General features: G+C 42.2%; 1 pseudogene; it reads right to left on the bottom strand.

Annotated features, from left to right (window-relative positions):
* Window positions 1–80: 80 nt before the first annotated feature.
* On the bottom strand, window positions 81–10,050 carry LOC123992268 (annotated as a pseudogene).
* Window positions 10,051–20,024: the final 9,974 nt, after the last annotated feature.

Raw genomic sequence — 20,024 nt, forward strand, 5'->3', positions numbered from 1 at the left:
TGATGGTGCCAGGTTTCCCACAGACGTGATGCTTGGCATTCAGGCCAAAGAGTTCAATCTTGGTTTCATCAGACCAGAAAATATTGTTTCTCATGGTCAGTCCTTTAGGTGCCTTTTGGCAAACTCGAAGCAGGCTGTCATGTGCATTTTTACTGAAGAGTGGCTTCTGCCTAGCCACTACCATTGGTTGAGTACTTCTGGAAGGTTCTCCCATCTCCACAGAGAAACTCTGCAGCTCTGTCAGAGTGACCATTAAGTTCTTGGTCACCTCCCTGACCAAGGCCCTTCTCCCCCAATTGCTCAGTTTGGCTGGGTGGCCTGCTCTAGGAAGAGTCTTGGGTGGTTCCAAACTTCTTTCATTTAAGAATGGAGACTTTTCTTGGGGAGCTGCAATCCTGTCTGAGCTCTATGGACAATTCCTTCGACCTCATGGATTGGTATTTGCTCTGACATACTGTCAACTAGGACCTTATAGACAGGTGTGCCTTTCCAAATCATGTCCCATAAATTGAATTTACCACATGTGGGCTTCAAGTTGTAGAAACACCTCAAAGATCAGGATGCATCAATTGAGTCTCATAGTAAAGGGTATGAAGTTATTCACATAAGGTCTGTTCATCTTTAAATTAGAACATTTCTAAAAATCTGTTTTTGCTTTGTTTTGGGGTGGAGATTGAGGGAATGAAATCAATTTTAGAATAGGGGTGGAAAAGTCTGAATACTTCCCGAATGCACTGTACACCAGTTGCCACTCGACTCTTCCTGTTGCAATACTTTTCCATGTTGCCAAGAGATGACATTTTGCCTTTGTTATCCAGACCACACTATCAACATTTATGTTCATGTTCCAAAGTTGGAATTGGAAAACGTATATAAGTTGTTACAGGCTATCATAGCAGCTTTATTTAGAAATGTTTACATTCTCAAATTGACATATGGGACTGGAAAAATGTAAGACATGTCATTTTGACCCTTTTATTTTGTTTTCAAAATGACAAAGGGGTAGAAAGCTGTTGACCTTTGACGTCTCTGGACTTTTAACCGCAAATGTAATAACCCATGTGTCTTCACCTCCACCAAATTGAACTCTCCAATTCAGAGGAAGAAGGGGGCATAGGGGTCCATCATGGAGAGCGAGAGAAACAAGAGTTACTTAATGTTGTGCAGGCTTGATGTTTTCAGCAGACAGACCGTCACCTCTGCAGTGGTGATGCTTCAAGGAGACGGGATAGGCACTATGGTCACTAAGCTTTACTCAGGGACAGGGTGGCTGCTGAAACGTGTCACCTCCAGCAAGCATTCATACCTGCCATTTTCTTATTGAAGTGAAGGGGAAAAAGACAATGCCAGGAAGTGAATTTTCTATTTGATCAGATGGAAATGTCTCTCGTTGAACTTCACCGCATCATTTTAAAGCTAAACAAAATTGAGGTACTTTAAACTGTTGGTCCAAATTCAAGAGATCTTAGTGCAATGTTGCTTAAAAAGTCAACAACCGCCCCGTTCCCAGACGGAGCTGGGAGGAAGCCTGTGAGTTTTGCGTTTGGTGCCATGTGGAGGATCATAGTTAGGATGTGAACTGCAGGACCAGACATCTCAAAGCGCAGTGTTTGTGGTTGGCTTCGTCACAATGGTGGTGAACATAGATGCAGGCAGCAGCCACTCAGGCCTTCATAAGGGCGCCCACCACAGCACGGGCATTGAGACTCCGCAGGTCATTGTAGGTCTGCTCCGTGCCGACAAAACAATGGGCTGCCCTGTGATGTACGTCATTGAGATAGCAGCGCCAACCTGAAGGGAGGAGTGACGTCAGCTTTGCAACCACAAACCACTCAGACTTATGTTCTTACAGATTAGGATGTCATTAAAAGCTTTGACTTCCATCAAACAATTGTCTCAAAACTTTGACATTCTGTTAACCCATAAGAGTAAGCTGGGGGGGTTCTAAGCTATATGGAATTGTTTTAAGATGGTCAGACCAAGGATGAGTTTGAATTTTAAGACCCTTTGAAGTATAGCAATATATACAGTACCAGTCAAAAGTTGACATCTACTCATTCTAGGGTTTATTTTTTACTATTTTCTACATTGTATGAACACGTTTTAAATCAAAGTATTCACCTTTTGCCTTGGCATTCTCTCAACCAGCTTCATGAGGTATTCACCTGGAATGCATTTCAATTAACAGGTGTGCCTTAAGGTAATGTGTTTGAGACAGTCAATTGTGTTGTGACATTGTAGGGGTGGTATACAGAATATAGCCCTATTTGGTAAAAGACCAAACTCCATATTACAGCAAGAACAACGACAGTCCAGGAAAATTACAAAAACCATTAAGCGCTATGAAACTGGTTCTCATGGACCGCCACAGGAAAGGAAGAACCGGAGTTACCTCTGCAGCAGGACAAGTTCATTACAGTTAACTACACTTCAGATTGCAGTCCAAATAAATGCTTCAAATAGTTCAAGTTAGACACATCAACTGCTCAGAGATTCTTCATGGTAAATTTCTGCAAAGAAACCACTAAAAGGACACCAATAACAAAGAGACTTGCTGAGCCAAGAAACATGAGCAATGGACATTAGACAGGTGGAAATCTGTCCTTTGGTCTGACGAGTCCAAATGTTTGGTTCCAACCTCTATCTTTTGAGACGCAGAGTATGTGAATGGATGCTCTCCGCATGTGTGGTTCATACTGTGAAACACAGAGTTGGTGGTTTGCTGGTTACACTGTCGGATTTATTTAGAATTCAAGGCGCATGGCTACCACAGCATTCTGCAGCACTCAGTTACGCCATCCTATCATTTTGTTTTTCAATGGGAGAGTCATGAGGACCTGGCCTCCACAAACACCTGACCTCAACACAATTGAGATGGTTTGGGATGAGTTGGACCGCAGAGACAATGAAAAGCAGCCAACAAGTTCTCAGCATATGTGGGAACTCCTTCAAGACTGTTGGAGAAGCATTCCAGGTGATTACATCATGAAGCTGGTTGAGTGTGGAAAGCACTCATTAAGTCAATGGGTGGCTACTTTGAAGAAACTCACAATATATTTTGATTAGTTTAACACTTTTGGTTACTACATGATTCCATGTGTTATTTTATATAGTGTTGATGTCTTCACTATTATTCTATAATGTAGTAAAAATAAAGTAAAACTTAACTGAGTAGGTGTGTCCAAACTACCTGGTACTGTATATATTTGATTATTTTTGTCCTTCATGCTATTAGCCCATACAAATTGATTAAATAACAGATTCACTACATGGAACAGATGGTCCCAACAAAATATAAAAGTGAAGTTTGTTCTCAAGTGTCTGTCATATATCTGAGAGATATAAGAAAGATCAGGAAACTTGTTTTATTTTTACATGTATTTAATGGCATACAAACCTTGTCATCAATGGTGTCAAACTTGGTGAGAATGATCCCATCAATGAGACGTGGCTTATCAGACATGGAGTGATCAGCCAGCGCCTGGTTAAATTTCACCTGAAAGTAAAGTATCGCACTCGTTATACAGTGTGGAGTGCAACATGAGACAGCTATGCAAATCAACAAACAGTTACAGTAAGCAGCAGGTAGCCTAGTGGTTAAGCAGAGTGGGTGAGTAACGGAAAGGTTGCTGGTTCGAATCCCCGAGCGACTAGGTGATAAATGTGTTGATGTGCCCTTGAGCAAGGCACCTGAACCCTAATTGCTATTGTAAAGCTCTCTATAAGAGTGTCTGCCAAATGACTTAAATGTCAAATGTGCCCTCTGCATGACAATATTGAAAAATATAATCCAGTAGCATAGCCCATTTCAAATTTCTAGGGTTGTAAGTAAAGCTCACATTTTTATGCCATTTTAATCCTTGGATGGGCTGCCTAAGTTTTTTTCAGATCACCTAAATCCAAACACTAAAAAAAAATATATATATAATTATTTGGGATTGAGATACTCTTTCGGTGTAAACTTAAAATGACAAAAAAACGAAGTATGTAGAAAAGACTTTCCCTATACATGTTTTTATAATATAATCTTCGACAAGTAACAATAACCCAAATAAAAGCTAGACAGTCAAGGTGAATTGAAAATTTAGCAGAATTTAGCACTTCATCTGGCTATTGTATTAGCAAAACACAGCATTAGCTATGGCAAATTACATAGCATTGTAGGAAACTAGCTTTAGAAGTGAAAATTTCTCAGCTCCATCGCAGAATGTAGAATTACAATAAAATAGTTTAACTGCAAAAAAAAACAAAATGAAATCGCTTCTCTCCAATATTCAACAATTTTAGGAAATTGGCTTAAAAATTCTCAAATCTTTTTACACCACCAAGACGGGGTTCTTTTTTTGATCCAGAAAAAAACTAAAGATATAGCATACTCAAGAGTATTCGAAACAGATGCAAATGTATTTGGTAGTCCGTTTATCTTCTAGGGATCTGAGTGTCACAGGCTGATGAAAGAGTAGGGTGTTATATGTTCTAAAAGGACTCTTACTAGCTGGTCGACAGCCTCGTTGCCCACTAGAGCCTCCCCCACAAACAGCACCAGGTCAGGCATGTTGACAGCTATCAGCTTGGCCAGGGCAGTCATCAGCGGGGTGTTGTCCTGCATCCGTCCAGCAGTGTCCACCAGCACCACATCAAAGTCCTGGTTACGGGGAGACAAAGGAGGATTTCTTCACTTGGTTGAATGGATGTCTGGCTTGGTCCGTATACTCAGTTTATATGTGATACATTAAGAAGCATTCGTGAACCCCTCCTGCATATCACCATACATTTAATTGAGATAAGACATCAGAGCTATTGCATACTATGGGGCTAAAATGATCTAATATATGAATGGCAAGCTGGGGCATGGTATGGTTACCATAGGCAATAGCCTCCATGGCGATGCCAGCGGCATCCTTCCCGTAGCCTTTCTCATAAAGCTGCACTACGGGGCGCCCCCTGTCGTTCTGAGTGGGGTGCAGGGAGTTAAGGCGGCGCTGGTGGGTACGCAGCTGCTCCACGGACCCCCGCACGGAATGTGTCACAGGCTGCTATCAGCACGGTGAAACCGTTCTCGATTAGCCAGAAAGAGACCTGCACACAGAGGATGGAGGGTTTCAGTAAATAAAACAATATTTTCCCTGCTGGTTTTTCTGTGGTCTGAATGGGGGCTTACTAGGTTATCTAGGTCATAGTACAGCCAGGAAAGTCCCAACCAGGACCTGGTTTGGTTAAATGGATGCAACCCAGGTTTAAAATCCCCAGCAATACCAATGTTTTCAATATGATGGATTAACAGGAAAAAAAACATCAACACACTGGTGGATCTAACCTTGGCCAGGTTGGTGGACTTGCCAACCCCGTTGACCCCACAGAAGGTGATGACAAAGGGCCTGCGCTGGCTCCGAGCCTCCAAGACGTCTCTCAGGATGTCCACACGCCGCTTTGGTTGCAGGATCTGGACCAGGGAGTCCTGCAGGGCCCCCTTTACTGTTGATGCCACAGCTAGAGAGAGAGGGGAGGGCTTTATCAGAGCAAGAGGTATACTCTGAACTGTTGTGCAGTGTCTTCGCATCTCTTTGGGGGAAAGAAGTCCATCTAGTTCACTTCAATCTCTCCACATGTAAACTCATTCTAATGTGGACTTATTTTATTCTGACTGGCTGGAAGACAGTTGTACTCACTAGTGAAGGTACCCATGACTTTGCCCTCCAGTTTCTTGGCTACAGAGTCACAGAGTTGGGAGGCAATTTCACCTGCTACATTCTTAGCTGCAAAAACAATTGATGACAGAAAAATAAATGAATACAAGTCCACTGTGAAGCTTTCCCCTCAAGTGAACTAGGACATGAACAAATCAAGGTTGGCTAGTTATGTACACTCCCTTATGTATTTATTTGGACAGTGAAGATAAAACATTTGTCTCCATACTCCAGCATTTTGGATTTGAGATTAAATGTTTCATATGAGGCGACAGTACAGATTGTCACCTTTTATTTGAGGGTATTTTCATACATGTTTAAGCATATAGAATTGAAAGCACTTTATGCATCTCCTCCCCCATTTGAAGTACATGTGGATGCTACCATGATTACAGATAATCATGAATTAATCATTAATAATGATGAGTGAGAAAGTTCAAGGCACAAAGATCATACCCCCAAGGCATGCGGACCTCTCACCATTACCAATAACAAGGGATGTTAGGAGGGTATGATATTTATCCCTCTAACTTTCTCACTCCTTATTCACAATTCAGGATTATCCGTAATCATGGTAGCATCCACATTAATGTGGATGGTGGGTACGCAGCTGCTCCACGGCCCCTGCACGGAATGTGTCACAGGCTGCCATGTTCAAGAACATTATTATTTTCACCATAAGTGAACATTATTTACCATTCTTTTATATTGTCCACAACATAATCTGTAACACAACAAACATTAAATGCAGCTAACACATTTGTAACTAGAGGTCATTGCATGCTAGGAATGTGGGACCAATACGAAACTGGACTACCCCACAAGTGAATTATTTCAAATACGTACGACACCTTCAAATGGAGGGACTAGATACATAGTGCTTTCATTTCTAAACGTTAAAACATATGTACGAAAATACACACACAAAAAAAATGACATTCTGTACGGTCACCTGATATGAAACATTTGACCTGAAATCCAAAATAATGGAGTATAGAGCCAAATGTAAAGTTTTAGCTTCACAGTCTAAATAAATACATAGGGGAGTGCATGTGTTAAACTGATACTGTAGTGGAGAACAGATGAGTCCATACCTATGAGGTAGTCGAGCTCAGCTGCATCCCCTGGACAACAAGACAAGACTTTATTAAGATGTGCAATTCCTATAAACTAAGCACTTCTACACCACATGGGCCTTATTTATTAAGGTACCAACAGAGCATGCCTGAAGGATAATAGCTCTAGTCTGGTAAAACCAGTGACCACTGCACTCACAATTATTTCACTTTTCAAATAATGTGAGCACAGATATTCACTCTGGTACAACCAGGCAATATTAGCTCTGCTGCTCTCAAACCCAACAGGCACATACCGGGTCAGCTTGAGCATCCAGGACATGGACCCCAGTAGCATGGTCTCCGTTGCCATTGCACTGGCTGTAGTCCAGTTCCTTGGTGCTGCTGCCACCCAAGGTCCACACCCGCTTCTCTTTCCCCTTGGTTTTCTCCTTCACAGGTTTGGGGGACTTACTGGAAGGCAAAAGACAACGTGACTTTCCATACTGAAACAACTGTCATTAACATTCCAAATTAGAACTTTAACCACATTGTGTTCCATTCCTCCCCCCACTCACCTGGGCTTCTCTGCAGGTGCCCACATGCGTATAAACTCCTCTCTCTTCTTCTGAATGATCTCCTCCTGGGTCAAGCCCTGGTTACCATTCTCCACTGTCTTCTGGGCACTGGCTGGAGCCTTGGCTTGTTCCCCTTTCACAGGCTCAGCAGCAGGAGCTGGGGGGGAAGATTTCAGAAACTAACCCCTGCCATACAAAACATTATCAATGTCCCCATGAAATTAAAACATGAAGAAAAACATGTGGGACTGGTTTCAAACCGAAATTGTGTAAGGAAGAACCATGACAAAGTGCTTGTATTCCAACAAAACCTCCATAATAATCACATTACCCTTACCCTCTTTTTTGGCATTCTTATTGTTCTTGCCACCCTGTTCCTTGCCCTTATTCCCTCCCTTCGTCTCGATCATGGACTTCACAGTTTTCTGGGATTTCAGGGAAGCATTGAAGCTCCTCATGGAGGTAGGACCTCGAGCTTTGCTGCTCTCCTCCACCTCACTAGAGCACAACAGGACAGTAACAGAATCAAAGCACGAAGCATTTGACTTGAAGTATTGTGAAATTATATTTTATACAAGTAGCCTACAGGTCCTTGTAGACCTGTGGGATGACAACTCAACAGCTGGTTGTGTGTGAGATTCAGCATAGCAAAATAGTTTGAAAGTATAATATGAATCTCTTTATGCACCATTAGTTCAGCTCTGTATGCAGTATCAGCCCTAAGATGTGAAACTGCTTACCAAAGAAGCATTTTGAAGTCATCCTCAAATGCAAAACAGCTGCTCAACAGTGTACGGGCCCCCTTTTGCTCCAGGTCATTCTTATAGCGATCCCTGAAGTGGAGCTGTACGTCATCTATGAACTTGTCAACATACGTCAGCGTCAGGATTTTTTGAAAACCCACCTGTACAAAAAAAAAAGAAGAAAGACAAACATGGTCAGTTGAGTCCACACCATAGACGGCATGAGAAGCTAACACTGCTGTACGCTAGTATGGTATTTTCCTTCAGGAAATATAACTACAGTGCATTATAATCACATTTCTATATGAAACTTACCACAAAAACCAGCTCAAACTCATTATCGAGTTTGTACTTAAGACTCAAGGCATCATGAGTATAGGAATTGTTGCCACTGCGTTCCTGAAACAAAAATCAGAGAAGCATTAACATTAGGCTACTCAATACCGTAACACAGATCAGAGGTTTCATCACAGAAATGTAAACATTTCTCATATGTTCTGCACCGAACAAAAATATAAATGCACCATGTAAAGTGTTGGTCCCATGTTTCATGAGCTGAAATAAAAGATCCAAGAAATGTTCCATATGCACAAAAAGCTTATTTCTCTCAAATGTTTGGCACAAATTTGTAAATGCTTGTAAGCATTTCACAGTAAGGTCTACACCGGTTGTATTCGGCGCATGTGACAAATAGGATATCAAATCCAATTTTGAGGTCCATTGTTGTGTCATTCATTCTCCACCATCACCTCATCTTTCAGCATGATAATGCACGGCCCATGTCACAAGGATCTCTACACAATTCCAGGAAGCTGAAAATGTCCCAGTTCTTCCATGGCCTGCATACTCGCCAGACATGTCACCCAATGAGCATGTGTGGGATGCTCTGGATCAAATTGTACTACAGCTTGTTCCAATTTTCGTCAAAATCCAGCAACTGTACACAGCCATTGAAGAGGAGTGGGACAACATTCCACAATCAACAGCCTGATCAACTCTATGTTAAGGAATGTTGCACTGCATGGTGTTCACACCAAATACTGACTCGTTTTCTGATCCAGACCACGCCCCGACCTTTTTTAAAGTATCTGGTACCAAAAGATGTATTCCCAGTCATGTAAAATCCATAGATTAGGGCCTAATTAATTTATTTCAATTGACGGATTTCGTTATATGAACTGTAATGCAGTACCATCTTTGAAATTGTTGCATGTTGCGTTTATATTTTTGTTCAGTAAAAATATTTGACATCTAACGTTAGCTAGCAACGTGGTAATAGCCTTGCATTTTTGGGATAATCCCACTATGCTGTGCTATTGTCATGTGGCTGGCAAAATAATTTGTGCTCGTGTAACCCCAATTCCCAAATCCTCCATGTCATGTCTGTATTACGCAACCATATAGCTAGCTCACTCCTAACATTAGGTAGCTAGCTAACAAGTGTGCTAACTTGACCAAAACATAAATCATATTTAGTTTAGACAAAGAATAAATGTACATGTCTATCTACGAAAGCTACCTAGCTAAATTAGCTAGCCAGTTTGTTGACGAAGTGGCGACGCTCTGGCGCATACCGAAAAACAACCATACATACACACCGCTAGGCGGCACCGAAACATGACAGCTGTCCCTTGATTTGAAAGCATCTCTTACCTGAAGGATCACGGAGCGGATCAGCGCGTTGACAGGCCCGGTGAATGATTCTGTAACACCGGTTACAACACTATGCCTCCCTTACTGAAGATGGTGAAGAAATCCAGCATCTTGCCACCATGTACACGAGAGAATATACCAAAGTAAAGAAAACAAACACTAACAAAAACGTGAAAAGGAGAACCTTAAAAAAAAAAAAACGTAAAAAATAAGTGAGCCGACGAAACTTTTAAGTGCCTTCCACCTCGAGAAGGAAATCTAATCAGGTATACAATATCTGATGAAAAATGTCCTCCCAAGTCTAGCTACCTCCACTAAAACTGTTTCACACATCAGATGCAAGACCAGGAAATAGTCTTCTTCTTCGAGGTTTAACGGCGGTTGACATCCAAAATGTGGTAATTACTGCCACAAACTGTACTATAATTGAAATCCATTATACTTTGTGATAAGAAATGGGAAAACGTGAAAAGGAAATATTTTATAAAATAAATACACCCTTTCAACTAACCCTACAGTCATTAAAACCCCACTACCCCATTCCATTACTTTAACCCTATCTGCTCCTGCACCATGCCAACAGCCTGGGAGGATGGGACTCCACCACTCAACATACCCTTTCGTGCTTCTGATGTCAAAGCTCTTAATAATAATATTTCCTTCTTCTTGTTTTATGGTGGACTACAACCCAAAAAGGGGGATTTCCGCCACCAACTGGATGGCGGCAATGCAAATAAATAATAAATACAATTTTTAAAATCCATACGTAATAGTGAAACTAACTTAATCCAAAATAATTCATTGCCAAAACAAACAACTCTCCCTTCCTTCTTTTAATTATCCCATATCTTCCTTCTCAGGCTCTAGGACCTGAGAGGTTGGTACATCTTGTGCCAATATTCCATGTAACTCCTTTGCTGAGAAATCTTTCAGCCCCAGGAACCAATCCACCACATCCACTATGATTTCTATCTTCCTGGACCTTCTCTCCACCTTGGCAGTGCCATTAATTACAATAGCTATAAAGGCCACAATGTCCACCTTCTTAAGCTTTAAAATGTCAGGATCCTGCTGGTGAAAGGCAACCCCTGCAGCCTGCAGTGTAGGCCTATTCAGCACCATGGACTCTTCTGGTGAACCATTCAAACTCGCAACCATTTTACAGCTGCTGCGTATGAAATGCTCTGTACAACCCTGCCTTTGGCCACCTCATTCTCTTTCACCCTTGTGGGGCATTCCAAAGACGTGGTTTCATGGATCCCACCGCAATCCTATGAGATTTAGGTCAGAGGAAGTTATGTGGAGTAGATTACGTTTGGGCACACAGGTTTGAATGATAGGTTGGATGATAGGGAGACATGAAACAGGTCTGTGTGATGAGTGTTTAGTGGAGGAACGGTGGAGCATGTGTTGATATTTTGTGAACTGTATGACATAGATAGGGAGAGATGTGTGAAAGGGTTAGAGAGGCTGGATGGGGTTGGGGTGGTGTAATGGGGGGCTGAAAGGGTTAGGAAGTGGTGTCTAGGGCTCTATTTCACTTTCTTAGAGTAACATGACTAATGAAGAGAATGCAATGTACAGTAGGTTGGCTGTGACTGGACTCACACTCCAGTACAGTAGGTGGCGGTGTATGCACCCTATAAGTTGGATGCGATCCAACCCAGTCCTAAAAAATAATAACAATTAAAATTGATGTGGTGGCAGCTGCAGAGAATTATTTGGGTATACGCATCGTATTCAGTCGATTCAGCAAATGCCATGATGTATATATGTGATGACTTTTGTATGTTTGCAATGCGCAATGATGGAAAAGTACTGGGTAAATGGAGATGTACTGCTTTAGTTCTCAGGCTGAGAATTGTCTGCTGATGGTCACACAGGCTCAAGGCCGAGATAGTAGAGAGACAAACCACAGTCTAGACATGTTTTTCTAGTGCCCTCATCTCCTGTCTGAACGGTAAAGCCCTGGAATGAGCCAACGCCATCTGGGGCAGGGAAGGTCAGACGTTGGATGATTATGAGGAGTTCCGGGCGGTATTCGATCATCACCTGGGGGAGAGCGGCGGGGGAACGCCTATTTCATCTAAGTCAGGGGATGAGGAGTGCTCAAGATTTTGCACTGGTCTTTAGAACTCTGGCCGCCTGCGCGGGATGGAATGAGCGGGCCCTGATCGATCACTACAGGTATAGCTTACGAGAGGACGATCTTCGGGAGCTAGCCTGCAGGGACACCACACTTACACTGGACCAATCGATCTGGTTGGATAACCTGTTGGTTTAACAGTATAATTTTAAACCGTCCCCTCGCCCATACCCGGGCGCGAACCAGGGACCTTCTGCACACATCAACAACAGTCACCCACGAAGCATCGTTACCCATCGCTCCACAAAAGCCGCGGAACTATTTTTTATTTTTTTTATTTTTATTTTTTTAATATTTTTTTTTATTAACAACAAATCAATACATAAAGCACATGAGGGAACACAAGCATACATAGATTACAAACAATGGACAATCGAGCTAGGGGGTACAATATCACATTACAATTACACAAGGACCTTAAGGGACATGCATATACTTACAATTCTAACAGCTTTTTTGTTAGTAGAGCATTTAACCGTCTTAAAATACAGTTCAATTTCTTTTTGTAGGATATGAAAATGTGGTTTTCTGTTTGTAAATTTACATTTGTGTATATGAAATTTGGCCAAAAGAATAATGAAATTAATTACATAAAAATGATTCCGCTTATTTCTATTGTATGTAAAGAATCCATACAGTACATCTCTCCACAATAGTGTAAAATCTTCATAAATGTGTTCAATTATAAACCTACTGATGTCTTGCCACAGTTTTCTTACATGCATACAATGCCAAAAAAGATGCACAACTGTTTCTGGGTGGTGTCACGAACCGGCTCAAAGCCCGTAACAAAGGGAGACAACGTGGAGATAAGGAGTAGCAAAATCTATATTTATTAAATAAGTAACTAAGTGTAATATACAATGGTGTGTGTAATCAGTAATCAGTAGTGTAAGTGAGTGTTTTGCATGCATGAATGTGATAATGCAGGGTGATGAAAGGTGCCAAAGCAAACAAACAAACAGCCACCAAGAACCACAACACAATCTACAACGGGTGTCTGCATGGAGAGAGTCTCCTCCATGAATCTGGAAGAGGTCTATTTATCCTGGGAGACACCTGGCCCAGGTGTTTCCCATGTAGCTGACGACCCTCTCAACTCCGCCCACCGGCATCCTAATAAGGAAACAAGAACAACGACAGAATACGGCAGACAGAGTGGGAGGGTCGTCACATTCCCCCCCATAAAACCGGGGACCAACAAGGACCCCGGAACAACATACCAGTCTCCCGCGTCTCAAATTGACACAGGCCTCTGCGTCCCAAATTGACACAGGCCTCTGCGTCCCAAATTGACACAGGCCTCTGCGTCCCAAATTGACACAGGCCTCAGGTCCCAAATTGACACAGGCCTCTGCGTCCCAAATTGACACAGGCCTCTGCGTCCCAAATTGACACAGGCCTCTGCGTCCCAAATTGACACAGGCCTCTGCGTCCCAAATTGACACAGGCCTCTGCGTCCCAAATTGACACAGCCTCTGTGCCCCAAATTGATGAGGGTTTACGTGTTCACACTTACAATTTGCCCCAGCCAACCTCCTCCCCAGACCTCAGCAACCTTCGCACAGGAAGCAACATTTAAGAGGAAAGAAACAAGACCAGGAGGGAGCAGACAGGACAGAGAGAACATGACAATACGAAACAATGGTCAGTCACGTAAACATTAGGAACAGGGCGCACGAGAGAGCGCATCAGCAATCACGTTTTCAGTCCCCCGGATGTGCCTCACATCGAGATGGAATGATTGTAAAAATAAACACCATCGCATTATCCTCTGGTTTGGACACATCATGGACCTCAAAAAAGTGAGGGGGTTATGGTCGGTGTAGACCACAATAGGTACTACCCTGCAATATACAATCGTCAGGACCAGGAACATCTTCCTCCTCATGCACAGGTCTAGCACGACAAGAACCCAAGGAAACAACGGTATCAGCCAAAAGAACAGGTTTACCGTCCTCTGTAGAATCCCACTGTTCAGTCTCAGAGGAACGTGCATAATAGGGTTTTAACAGAGTTACATGGCACAGCTGGTGTGCTTTCCTCCGTTCTGGAGTGGCAACTAGATAATTTTGCTCAGTGTACTGGCGCACCACTGTATATGGACCTTGAAATTTGGCTTGAAAAGGAGAACCAACAATTGGCAGCAGAGCAAGAACCTGGTCACCTGGACTAAAGTGACGAGGCTCAGTTCGGCGATCAAATATGCCCTTCATCCTCTCCTGTGAAGATGATAACTTCTCTTTAGCCATTTCACCAGCGGCATACAGCCGTCGCCGGAAATCACACACATACGAACACAGGGACTGAGGAGGCTCGGGAGACTTCCAGTCATCCTGGAGAACAGATAAAAGTCCACGCACCCTATGTCCAAACACAAGGTCATTTGGACTGAAACCTGTGCTCTCCTGTGAAACTTCCCTAGCGGCTAACAGTAACCAAGGCAACCCCTCCTCCCAATCCTTATCCATCTCAGTACAATAAGCTCTCAACAAAGACTTAAGTGTTTGATGGAAACGTTCCAGTGCTCCTTGACTTTGCGCGTGATAGGCGCTAGACACATTGTGTTTAATATGGAGCTGTTGAAGAACCTGACCAAACAGATTAGAGGTAAAATTAGATCCTTGATCACTCTGAATGACCTTAGGGATTCCAAACAATGAGAGAAACTGAGTCAAAGCTTTTAACACCGATTTAGTCGTGATAGATCGGAGAGGATAGGCAGCAGGAAACCTAGTGGTCTGACACATCACAGTGAACAGGTAACTGCTACCCTTTTAGAACGAGGCAGAGGACCCACACAGTCAATAATCAGATACTCAAAAGGTTGGCTGAGTACAGGAATAGGAAACAATGGTACTGGTTTAATAGCTTGATTAGGCTTACCAGTTAATTGACAGGTGTGACAAGTTTTGATAAAATCAGAAACATCCCTCTTTAATCTAGGCCAAAAGAAATGTCTTAATATGCGATTGTAGGTTTTCCTCACCCCCATATGTCCAGCAACGTCGCTGTGAGAAGTTTCCAACACCAACTCACGAAGCTTAACTGGTACAACAACTTGACTAATTGCCTCCCCCAGAAAAACACTATCATGAGACACCCACTTTCTCATCAGGACATCCTCTTGGAGGAAATAGCCATGGGCGACATCTCCCAACTGTTCTATAGGCACAATTTGATCACGCAACTCTTCCAACGTGGGGTCATCCCGTTGAGCATTGATTAGATCTGAGCGGTTTACAGATAACGGGATAACAGGGAAGACAGTGACATACTTTGTATTATTATCATTAGTCGGCGCAGTGACTAGTTCGCCACGGCTCATAGAACGTGTCACTGCACACGCAGAGAACACCTCTGGGAAACTCTGTACACTCTCATCAGGAATCCCAACAAATGACGGCTTAGTGGAAACCACTAGAGATGGAAACACGACTGGCCTTACACGCTCACCTGCCAAGTTATTCCCAAGGATAACGTCGATACCCTCAATAGGCAACGAAGGACGCACCCCCACAACAACTTCACCCTTCACCAGCCCACAATCCAACATCAGTTTATGCAATGGAACTGACAGAGTGTTCAAACCTATTCCCCTAATTAGAACACTATTCCCTGAATCAGTCTCAGCAGAAAAGGGTAACACAGACTCCAACACAAATGATTCAGAGGCACCTGTGTCTCTCAGGATCTTCACTGGCACTAAGTCTTTACTTCCTAACATAGACACAAAACCTTCTGTAATGAAAGGTAAATAGTCTGGATCAATATGGACTTTCACATTCTCCTGGGCCTGAGGAAATGAGTCAAGAATGAACTGATGTGGAACAGGTGCAGCTAACGCAGCAGACTTAGATTTAGCGTAAGCACCCTTTGACCTGAGAAGTGGACATTCGTTTTTCCAATGACCTGAACCTTGACAGTAGTGACACTCCTGCCCAAAGTCAGCCTTACCATGGGAGTCAGGTTCAACCCTAGTTGAATAGAACTCTGCCCGAGAACCAAAGTATCTCGGTGAGCGAAGCCCAAATCTATCCGAATGCCCCCACTCTTTCCGAATACGGGGTTTTGCAAAGACACTTTTGTGAGTCAACACATACTCGTCCGCCAAAACCGCAGCTTCAGCAACATTCTTTACTTTCTGTTCATTAATATAAGTGGCAATACGATCAGGAATTGTGTCCTTAAATTGCTCTAACATAATCAGATCACACAGCCCTTGGAAAGTCACAACTGCAGAGGCGGAACACCAGCGATTAAACTGTAAAGATAACTGTCGCGCAAACTCAACATGAGTCTGGTTATCGTCCCTTTTTAAAGTTCTAAATCGTTGGCGGTAAGCCTCAGGGACCAATTCATAAATCTGTAACACAGCTGTTTTAACTTTATCATAACTGGCACTGTCGTGTACACTAAGAGCTGAATATGCTTCCTGCGCTTTACCAGTCAGCACACACTGCAACATTAAAGTGCGGTCAGAATCAGGCCAACTCCTAGCGTCAGCAACCCGCTCAAACAACGAAAAGAATGTCTCGGGTCCCTTTCATTAAACCGAGGCAATAACCGCAAGTTCCCAACAATATCAAATGTCTCTGGGGCATGACCAAAAGCGGAACTACCCCTAGGTAAATCTGGGTCACCTTCCCAAAACAAACTCTCCCCTGAGATCTTTCCTTCCCTAACCAACTCTATACGTTCTTGTTGCAACTTGATTTTAGCACGCTCCATATCTTGTTTAAATGCCAATTCCTTTTCATATTTCACACGATCATGCTCTAGCTTCTCACGATCATGCTCTAGCTTCTCACGATCATGCTCTAGCTGTAACAAAAGCAGTTCTTTCTGCTGTTCAAAAAGAAGGCTACTAGGACTAACCGATGGAATGGCCATTGTAACGTTATGGGGAGACAACAAATCCTCAGCAGAGGCTGGCCCGGTGGTAACTTCAAGAATACCACTCTCCATCAGATTGGCTTTCAATATCAACCTAATAGAATTCTTTAGACGTTTATCACTAATCTCAACCTTGTAGTGTTCCGCGACCTTCAACAGCTGTTCTTTAGTACCTAAATCTAACAATTCCTCTGATGGAGAGCGAATGAACTTATCTACATAAGACGCCATAATCACACAAATTTTTTTTTATCGCTTTTCCCTTCTGCTGAGCACACCAGAACACAACCCGAGAATTGACAATCACCCTGAGCACCACAGAAGAGAGATGAGATATGGAGCTTCCCCAAAACCTACAATAACTCAACCCTAGTCTTCGTGCAGATTTGCGGTGGGAATTTACGCACTGTAGCCCGCTGGCAAGGAAATAGAACTCCCCAGCATGCTGGCAAATTCCACCAAGCCACGGATGTGCCCCCGAGACAACTGCTCAGTCCACAGACACCACACAAAAATAACAAACATTAACCATGCCCAACATATTCCAAAAAATGAAACACGTCGCTAAACCTATCAGGGGAAAAAGGCTATAGCTCCGGGTAGCAAGTTCCACTACCCTACCCAAATCTCCCACCGAGGTACACAGCAGATTACTCACTTCAGACTGACGTCCCAACAGAAAGTAAAACAAGAGTTCAGGCTAGGCAGGGCCTGGAAACTAACCATTATACTCTCTCCAACACAGCACACAAACCAAACAACAAAGGCAACCAATACTGGGCCGATCACACTCAAACACAATATTCAATCCAAACACGTACCTCCACGGTCTCCCAAACCAATAGTTCAAAGATCCCGGACGAGCCCCCACTTGTCACGAACCGGCTCAAAGCCCGTAACAAAGGGAGACAACGTGGAGATAAGGAGTAGCAAAATCTATATTTATTAAATAAGTAACTAAGTGTAATATACAATGGTGTGTGTAATCAGTAATCAGTAGTGTAAGTGAGTGTTTTGCATGCATGAATGTGATAATGCAGGGTGATGAAAGGTGCCAAAGCAAACAAACAAACAGCCACCAAGAACCACAACACAATCTACAACGGGTGTCTGCATGGAGAGAGTCTCCTCCATGAATCTGGAAGAGGTCTATTTATCCTGGGAGACACCTGGCCCAGGTGTTTCCCATGTAGCTGACGACCCTCTCAACTCCGCCCACCGGCATCCTAATAAGGAAACAAGAACAACGACAGAATACGGCAGACAGAGTGGGAGGGTCGTCACAGTGGTCATTACAAAAGGAGCAATTTGAGTTGATGTTTTCCTTAAACTTCTTCATATAGTGGCCTACAGGATAATATTTATGAATAATTTTAAAGGAAACTTCCTTAATTTTGTTAACAAGTAGGTATGTTTGTGGCAACATCCAAACTTTTTTCCAACAGATATTATCAATAAATCCATTCCAATAAGGCATGACATAAGGTATAGATACAACATCCTGCTGAAACAAGGATCGTATCGCTCTGTTGTTGAATGGACCAAAAGAGAAACAAATCTTTCCTACTGATGAGTCAACAGGGTCAATAGAAGGTAGGCTCTGAGGGTCATGTCTTGACATGTTCCTGAATAACATAGCAACACCTGAGGGAATGGCATCTAAAACAATTGCAAAATCTTTAGGTGTTACAGGGACCTTGTAAAGTGATAAGAATTCTTTATAACTGAGTAAAAGACCCTCTGCATTTACCAGTTGGCTCACCAATAGGATATTATTTCTGAACCAATATTCTAAAAACAGAGAGGTATTTTTATACAATATATCCCGATTATTCCATATATAATATCTGTGTGGAGAAAAATTGTGTTTATAAATTAAGGACCATGACAAGAAAACCTGCCGATGAAAAGCTGAAAGTTTCACTGGAACTTTGTCAATATTATAATTGCAAAACAACATGAAGTTAAGGCCACCAAAAGTAGAGAAGACATGATGAGGAATAAAATTCCAGATAGAAGTGGGTCTTCTTAGGAATTGTTTTATCCAATTGATCTTGAAAGTATTATTTAAAGTAGTAAAATCCAGAAAATTCAGTCCACCATTCTCATAAGTGTTCATTACAACAGTTTTCCTAATGTAATGGGTACGGTTTCTCCAAAGAAAGTTGAAAAGCATCTGGTCTACCTCCTTGCTTATTTTACGGTCAAGATATAAAGATAGAGCACCATATGTTAGTCTAGAGATACCTTCAGCCTTGGTTATTAGGACTCTACCTTTTAAAGATAAGTCCCTCTGTAGCCATTGATTTAGTTTCTTCTGGGTTTTTTTAATAAGAGGGTTAAAATTTAGTAAGCCTCTAGACTTCTGATCCTTTGTAATGGTTATGCCTAAATATGTAAGTTCTTCTTTTACTGGAATACCATAATATGAAGGTGTCACACAATCTTTGACAGCCATGAGTTCACATTTCTTAATGTTAAGATATAGACCAGACGCTTTGGAATAGGATTGTATCACATTGATCGATATGGGAATTTGGTTAGCGTCTTTCAGAAAAAGTGTAGTATCGTCAGCCAGCTGGCTTATAATAATTTCTTTACCAGCTATGGAAATACCTTGTACAGGACTATTATTTAAAGAATTTGCAAGAAGTTGGGTGATTAATAAAAACAGGAACGGAGAGATAGGACAACCTTGCCTAATTCCTCTCTTTAACTCAAATCTAGGTGAGGTGCCATATTTCAATTTGACAGAGCTGTTACCATTTGCATAGAGAGTCTTAATAGCCTTACAGAAAAAATCCCCAAAGCCAAGTCTCTCAAGGGAGTGGAAGAGAAACTGATGCTCTACTGTGTCAAATGCTTTATAAAAATCTAAAAATAATATGAAGCTATCCTCAGTTATTAGTTCTGAGTAGTCAAGTACGTCTAATAATAGTCTGACATTGTTAGAAATATGTCTGTTCCTCATGAAGCCAGACTGTGTTTCATCAATGATTGCATCCAGAACTTCTTTAATTCTTTTTGCAAGTAGTGAGGCTAATATCTTATAGTCATTATTAAGAAGACAAATTGGACGCCAGTTATCGATGAGCAGCACTTCTTTTTTAGGCTTAGATATCAGTGTTATTAACCCCTGACTCATTGTAGGAGGGAGAACATTGTTTTTAATCCTCTCTAAAAAGACTTCGAATAGGAAGGGAGCTACTTGTTCAGAAAATAATTTATAAAATTCTGATGTAATTCCATCAACACCTGGTGATTTA

The sequence above is a fragment of the Oncorhynchus gorbuscha genome, linkage group LG13 (assembly GCF_021184085.1).
Source record: "Oncorhynchus gorbuscha isolate QuinsamMale2020 ecotype Even-year linkage group LG13, OgorEven_v1.0, whole genome shotgun sequence".
NCBI lineage: Eukaryota > Metazoa > Chordata > Actinopteri > Salmoniformes > Salmonidae > Oncorhynchus > Oncorhynchus gorbuscha.